This window comes from Lethenteron reissneri, chromosome 7 (genome assembly GCF_015708825.2).
Source record: "Lethenteron reissneri isolate LAM-NWPU_2019-01 chromosome 7, ASM1570882v1, whole genome shotgun sequence".
NCBI classification, from domain to species: Eukaryota; Metazoa; Chordata; class Hyperoartia; order Petromyzontiformes; family Petromyzontidae; genus Lethenteron; species Lethenteron reissneri.
The window spans coordinates 7,736,409-7,742,911 of NC_083785.1; positions in this window are offsets into that span (position 1 = coordinate 7,736,409).

The window sequence follows — 6,503 nt, forward strand, 5'->3', positions numbered from 1 at the left end:
AGACAAAGATCCACCGTATAGCCTTAACAGACTGTTGGGGCAAGTGCTGTTAGCGAGCACCTATGAAGGCCGGCACGGCACACGAGAGGGTGGGTGGTCAACACCACGCCCGAAGCGGTCTTTATCACCCTACAGGCGATGTCTACACACCGCACCCCGACACTCGCTTGAGGCTGAATCGACCGAGCGAAGGCCGAGGACCGGTTCAGATCATCGTCACGGGTGTTGATCCGTGAGCGAGAATCGAACCCGGATTAGCCGGGTTCAGTAGAGCAACGCGCTCACCGCTACCCACTACACTACCGCCTTCCCCGCATGCAATCACGCTTATAAACATAGAACCGCAGAGCTTGCGGTCGGTTCATCGCCGCGTGGTTGCTGCTGCTGCTGCCTTGCCACTGGTCTGTGGATTCCTCCTCTTAGCGTCTCTTGTGCGGCGTGTTTCACGGGTTTACACCATGACGTGTGCGCGAAAACTCTGCTCCCCGATTGCTTCACCGCCGTTGGCTCTCCGCCAGAGGTCGCGTTTGCTCCGTGAGAGAGGCACAACGTTTTTGGAGGAGTACAACAATCAGCCACGCCACAGGGCAGGATAAACCAATGTCGTTCTACTCTTTGTTTTTTTTGGGTATAGTCACGTAGGTAAAAAATTATAAAATAAAATAAAAATAAATGAAAATAAATCAATTAAATCACGACGTTTCGGAGGCAACACAAGTCTCCGTCTTCAGGTGTATCACTTGATACAGTAAATTTAGCTGTGATGGTCCCACCTGAAGACGGAGACTTGTGTTGCCTCCGAAACGTCGTGATTTAATTGATTTATTTTCATTGATTATTATTTTATTATTATTTATCTACGTGACTTTACCGACACAACCTAAGAGTATGAATCCTTGCAGTCACGAAAGCTTCAAATCTAGAATCAATGTCGTTCTTTTTCCCAGCAGGGGGAACCAAGCGAACTGGGGCTCAGTTTCAGCCGCACATATTTCGAGCCAAAACATTTTTATTTTATTTTATCAGGTAATGCTCCCTGAGCTATGCAGCTCTTTCTCAGAAGCGACCTGGTCACAACTTATAGCTCAACGAAGTGGCTCATCACGTGAAAATGTCTAATTTATAGCACTCTAAACGCATGTTTCTAAATTTAAGAGGGGAAAACCGGAGGACCCGGAGAAAAATCCACACGACCACAGGGAGAACATGCAAACTCCAAATACACAGCAGCAGGCGTCAGGGTCGGGATCGACCCCACGACCTCCTGAATATCAGGCGAGGTAGTTAACATATCCTAGCCACCGTGATGATGATGATGAGAGAGACACGCAAACTCCAAATATACAGCAGCAGGCGTCAGGGTCGGGATCGAACCCACGACCTCCTGCAGACCAGGCGAGGTAGTTAACATCTCCTAGCCACCGTGATGATGATAATGAGGGGAGAGACACGCAAACTCCAAATATACAGCAGCAGGCGTCAGGGTCTGGATCGACCCCACGACCTCCTGCATATCAGGCGAGGTAACTAACATCTCCGAGCCACCGTGATGATGATCGAGGGAGAGACACGCAAACTCCAAATATACAGCAGCAGGCGTCGGGGTCGGGATCGACCCCACGACCTCCTGCATATCAGGCGAGGTAGTTAACATCTCCTAGCCACCGTGATGATGATGGAGGGAGAGACACGCAAACTCCAAATATACAGCAGCAGGCGTCAGGGTCGGGATCGACCCCACGACCTCCTGCATATCAGGCGAGGTAACTAACATCTCCGAGCCACCGTGGCGCCCGGTCAGGGCTGAACTCCGGAAAATAGTTCATCAGAAATAAATGTCATTTAAAAACGGTACTGGTACTTAATTTATTGACACCTCAGAAGCTCTGTGCCACAAGATGATCGGAATCAAAATATTTTTTTTATTGGAGGAATCCGATGAGCTATGAAGCTCTTCACCCCCCCCCCCCCCACACACACACGTCCAGTAGGGCCACTGGGGTCAGAGGGTTACAACAAACAAATAAAAAACACGACGGGAGTGCAAAGTCGTACGCATGCATGTAGAACTTCTTTAGCACCGTCCGTGGCCAACCGTGCTAATCGAAAGTGCGGCAGAAAGACCACATACTAAACACAAATAAGTAATATTTAAAAATACTTTTTAAAAAACACGCTTTAATGAAATGTACCCTACTCGTAATGGCAAAACTCCACGACTCCAGAAAGTGGCCCCGAAGCTTGCCATAACGTAAGGGACCGTGGTTATTTACAGCCAACGTATGTTGAGCGTGGACAATTAGACCCAAGCCGAAACATAACATATAAAAAGATTGTTTAATATATCTATTTTAATGATAGAATATAGTATTGTCATCAGTATGACATAAGTAAACCAAGTTTGCAGTCGATAGCACATTGGGAAGTGGGTTAAAATTGAGTTACAAGATTTGAGGATACGACAACAACAACAGAGTGAGTTAAATAAAAGCGTGTAATAATAAAAAGGCAATTTTAAGAACTGAGTTTCCAATCGAGAGTTCATTTAAAAGTGCATAGCTCCCAGGGGCTTCCTAATATCGGAAGGAAGAGCGTTCCAGACGGCCCCAAGAGCACATCCGAAAGCGCGCGATGCGGTGGCCACCGTCTTTGTTTGATGGCTCGCAGCCAAACGCCGCTGCTGCTGCGAGGATGACCGAGTACATTCGCTCGTCGAGTGAGAGAGAGGAGAGAGAGGACGACTCAGAGGCGCGTGGAGGAACTGCAGACGAGTGGGAAACGGCAAGCAGCAGCAGCCACGCGCCAAATTCTCCTCCCCCAAGCTCTGCCTTCCTCTATATACTAAGATGTTATCGGCCAATTCATGGTTATGTTTTCCATGGGGGAGGAAACAGGGGAAATGCGTTATACCATGCAGATGGAACAGGTGGAGTTCACATTTCGCTGTACTGCCTTCTCCTGGCAAGCCACGGTATGAGCTCTTCCTCGACGCTCACGGGGAAGACGGGAGTTCCACAGCCCACCTGTGTGTGTGACCCACCAACCCTCGCTGCTGCCCCCGCAGTGCTGGCTTACATGGGTACACAACGGCGCTACGCATACTGCGGTACAACAATTGAGTATTTAATAGAATCGTGACTAAGTGCAGCATCCACTTGGCTGACAGCAGGTCACGTGATAGACCAGAGAGGGCTCTAGGGGAAAGGTCACGGAAGGGGCACATCGAGAACCCGCTGGTAGGTTCCAGAAGGGGGCGTGACTGGGGGCGGAGCCAGCAGGCCACGTGACGGTATAAAAGGGGCCCCGGGAGGGGAGCTCGGGACTGTCGTGTGGAGTGGGGGGGGGTCCCCGTCGTGATGCTGCTGAAGTCTTCACCGTCTCGGCGTCGTCAGTCAGTCAGTTTACCAGCCGTCCTGACTGGGAGCCGTAGTTACCAAGTGTTAACTGTTAAGGCCGAATTCTTGGTTCTTTCGGTAAAGTCACGTAGAAGGGAAATAATAAAATAATAAAAACATTAAAATCTTATTTTATTATTTCCCTTCTACATGACTTTACCGAAAGAACCAAGAATATGAATCCCTGCAGTCACGAAAGCTTTGAATCAAAATGTTAAGGCCGTGTTAATAAACAGAGTGCCACCTGCTCTTCCTGTCTCTTGAGTCAGTCACTACGTAAGCATCGATTATTTGGAAATTGCTGTGACTGTAGCGGCCTCCGGTGGCTGGAGTAATCACGAGGACGCATTTCGTGTGACGCGTGCTACGTGGTGGAGAAGCGTCGATTCTTACACACGCGATGCTTGTATCGAGAGCTTAATACTCCAAATGAATTCGACAATAAATCTATTTGCGGCCGTGACCGTACGCGTTTGTAATGAGTGCAAAGGCTAATGTCCTGAACGTTTTCGGTAAAAAAATTCCACATTACTATGCCAGGGGTCAGCCCTCCCATACGGCACAGGACTTGTTTGAGTTGACCCCAGCAGGGCTGATGGAATGAGTCGAACCGTGATATCAAGCAGTGGGTGGGGGCAGTGTTGTTGCAATGGTTACAGGATATTCGTGCTGAGTTATCCAGCGGTGATGACGCTTTGAGTGTCAGGTTTGTGTCGGTAACGGCGGCGCGTGTTTAATACAAAATAAAATTTTATCGACTGGACATCTCTATGTGCTGAGGTGTCTCCTACACGGCAGGTACAGCAAGTAGGACCGGCATTTCCCTCCAGTGTCCTTGCCCCTTTAATTAATTAACGGTGTCAGCTGGTATGATGCACGGATAACACTGGTCAACACATTTTTTTCTCGCATAAGGTATTCCAACGGTTTTTATGTAATTTTGGGGTGCTGATTCCAAATCTGGCATCAGTTTTTGTCTATCACATCAGGTTTTTGAGATATCAAATATTGCATTTTCAATAAAATCTGCAGAAGAAAAATATTAAATAAATGTGGATATCTACATAAAATGATATTATAAACACACTATCCCAAAAATACAGCACCATATTTTAACACTAAAGCAGTCACTGACTCGCAACAACTTGCAATCATAAGTGGCAGAGTTAATTTCGGATAAAAGCAGTGAAAATGGGGTATGCCGATAGCATAAAAATGAGATGTGATCAGATTTGGAATCAGCACCCTGAAATTAGTCTAAAACAGCTGCAAAAGTCCAGGCCAGAATGATTATTTTTTGTTGACCAGTGTAATGACCAACGCGTCATTGTGTCCGTAGTGAAGAAAGTTTTCAACCAGTGCGTAATCACGTGGTTCATGAACACGGATCACAGAGAGAGTGAGAGAGAGAGCGAGAGACAGAGCGTGGAACCGAAGCTGAAGAGTGGCACGCAAAGCGTCGTGGCGAAGAACAACGCAGAGAGAAGCACATGGTTTCAGAGAACGTGCGCCGGTGGTACGTTGGTTGGACTTAAATCCAGTCGTGAAAAAACAATCTTAAACCATCTTCTTGGTTCTTTCGGAAAAGTCACGTAGAAGGGAAGTAATAAAATAATAAAATAAAACATAATAAAATAATTCTCACGACGTTTCGGCCACAACGCAAGCAGCCGTCCTCAGGTGAAGACCAGGTCTGTCGGTGAGACAGCGTCTGAATGAAACAACACCACGCTTGGGGCGTATATTTAACGTCGTGAGAATTATTTTATTATGTTTAAGTTTTATTATTTTATTACTTCCCTTCTACGTGACTTTACCGAAAGAACCAAGAAGATGTATCCCTGCAGTCACGAAAGCTTTTAATCGAAATCTTAAACCACCTGATGAGGATGAGCGGCAGCTTTTCCGGTCACAGTTTAATCATCAATATATTGGCCACGTGTTAATGATGATGATAATAATAATGTCTTTATGAACGTGACAATCTTGTCGGATGGTGGAGTGGTTAATGACAATCATTTGGACGCAAGACTTAACACCGCGTGGCCTCGCCCGACAAAAAAGACACGTGGATGATTAAGAGACATCGTCTTGATCGTTGAAAAAGGTTACGTGGGCTTGGGCACAACACGTGGCTGTTATAAGGGAGCCAATGGTCGAGACGAATCACGGAATGGCAGCCAAAGAAGGGGGCGCGCCAAAGAGAGAGAAAGAGAGAGCGAGAGAGGCAGTTTGTCCATCGCGGAGATGGAGCGATGCAATTCGGCTCGCGTGCAGCAGGTGAGGATGCCCTTGTCCGCAACTTCGCGTGGCCGCGAGAGACGGCGGTGGCTTTGGGGGAGGCCTTCATCCAGCGGTGGATAGACCCATGGCTGCTGATGATGAACGCAGGCAGTCTGCTCGTATAGTGCAAGGGAGTCAATTACCATTCAGGGTTGTCAGACGCTGTCAATCACGGTGCCATGTTATGCAAGTCATTGAATCTGATAGTATAATGGAGGGTGTTAAGTGTTATAGTGCAGGGTGTTTGGTGATATGTATGCATGTTGAACTTGCCAACCGTGCTAATCGGAGGTGCGGGAAATGCTGGGTGTCAAATGCTAATACGCAGAGCGCGTGATAGCAGAATGCACGGTGTTAAAGTTCTACAATGCAGAGAAGTCAAACGATTACAATGCACGGTCTCATCTTTAACGACACACACACACGGCATCAGGTGGTGTAATTCCCCAAATCTGGCTCTTTAGACAATCGCCGTCATCACCACCATCACCACGACTGTCATCTCACGTTGGGTCTCATTGCAGGGGCTGGCAGCTGGATTAATGAAGGGCGTCAATGAGGCCGGGCGTCAGTGCACGCCCTACTCTGGCCGTGCAAATGCGCCCGGCGCCACTGAACCCGGCTCTGATGTCAAAGTGTCCTTTGTTGCCAGTAAATGCGACCACATCAGCCTCTTGTCTTTTCCATTGAGGGTGTGCATCACCCCCCCCCACCCTTACCCCCCCCCACTCCCTCCCCTCCATCCATCCATCCCTCTCTCCCCCCTCCAGGGAAGTCAAATCTACCCCCCCCCAACCCCCTCCACCTCCATCCCACCTCCCCCCC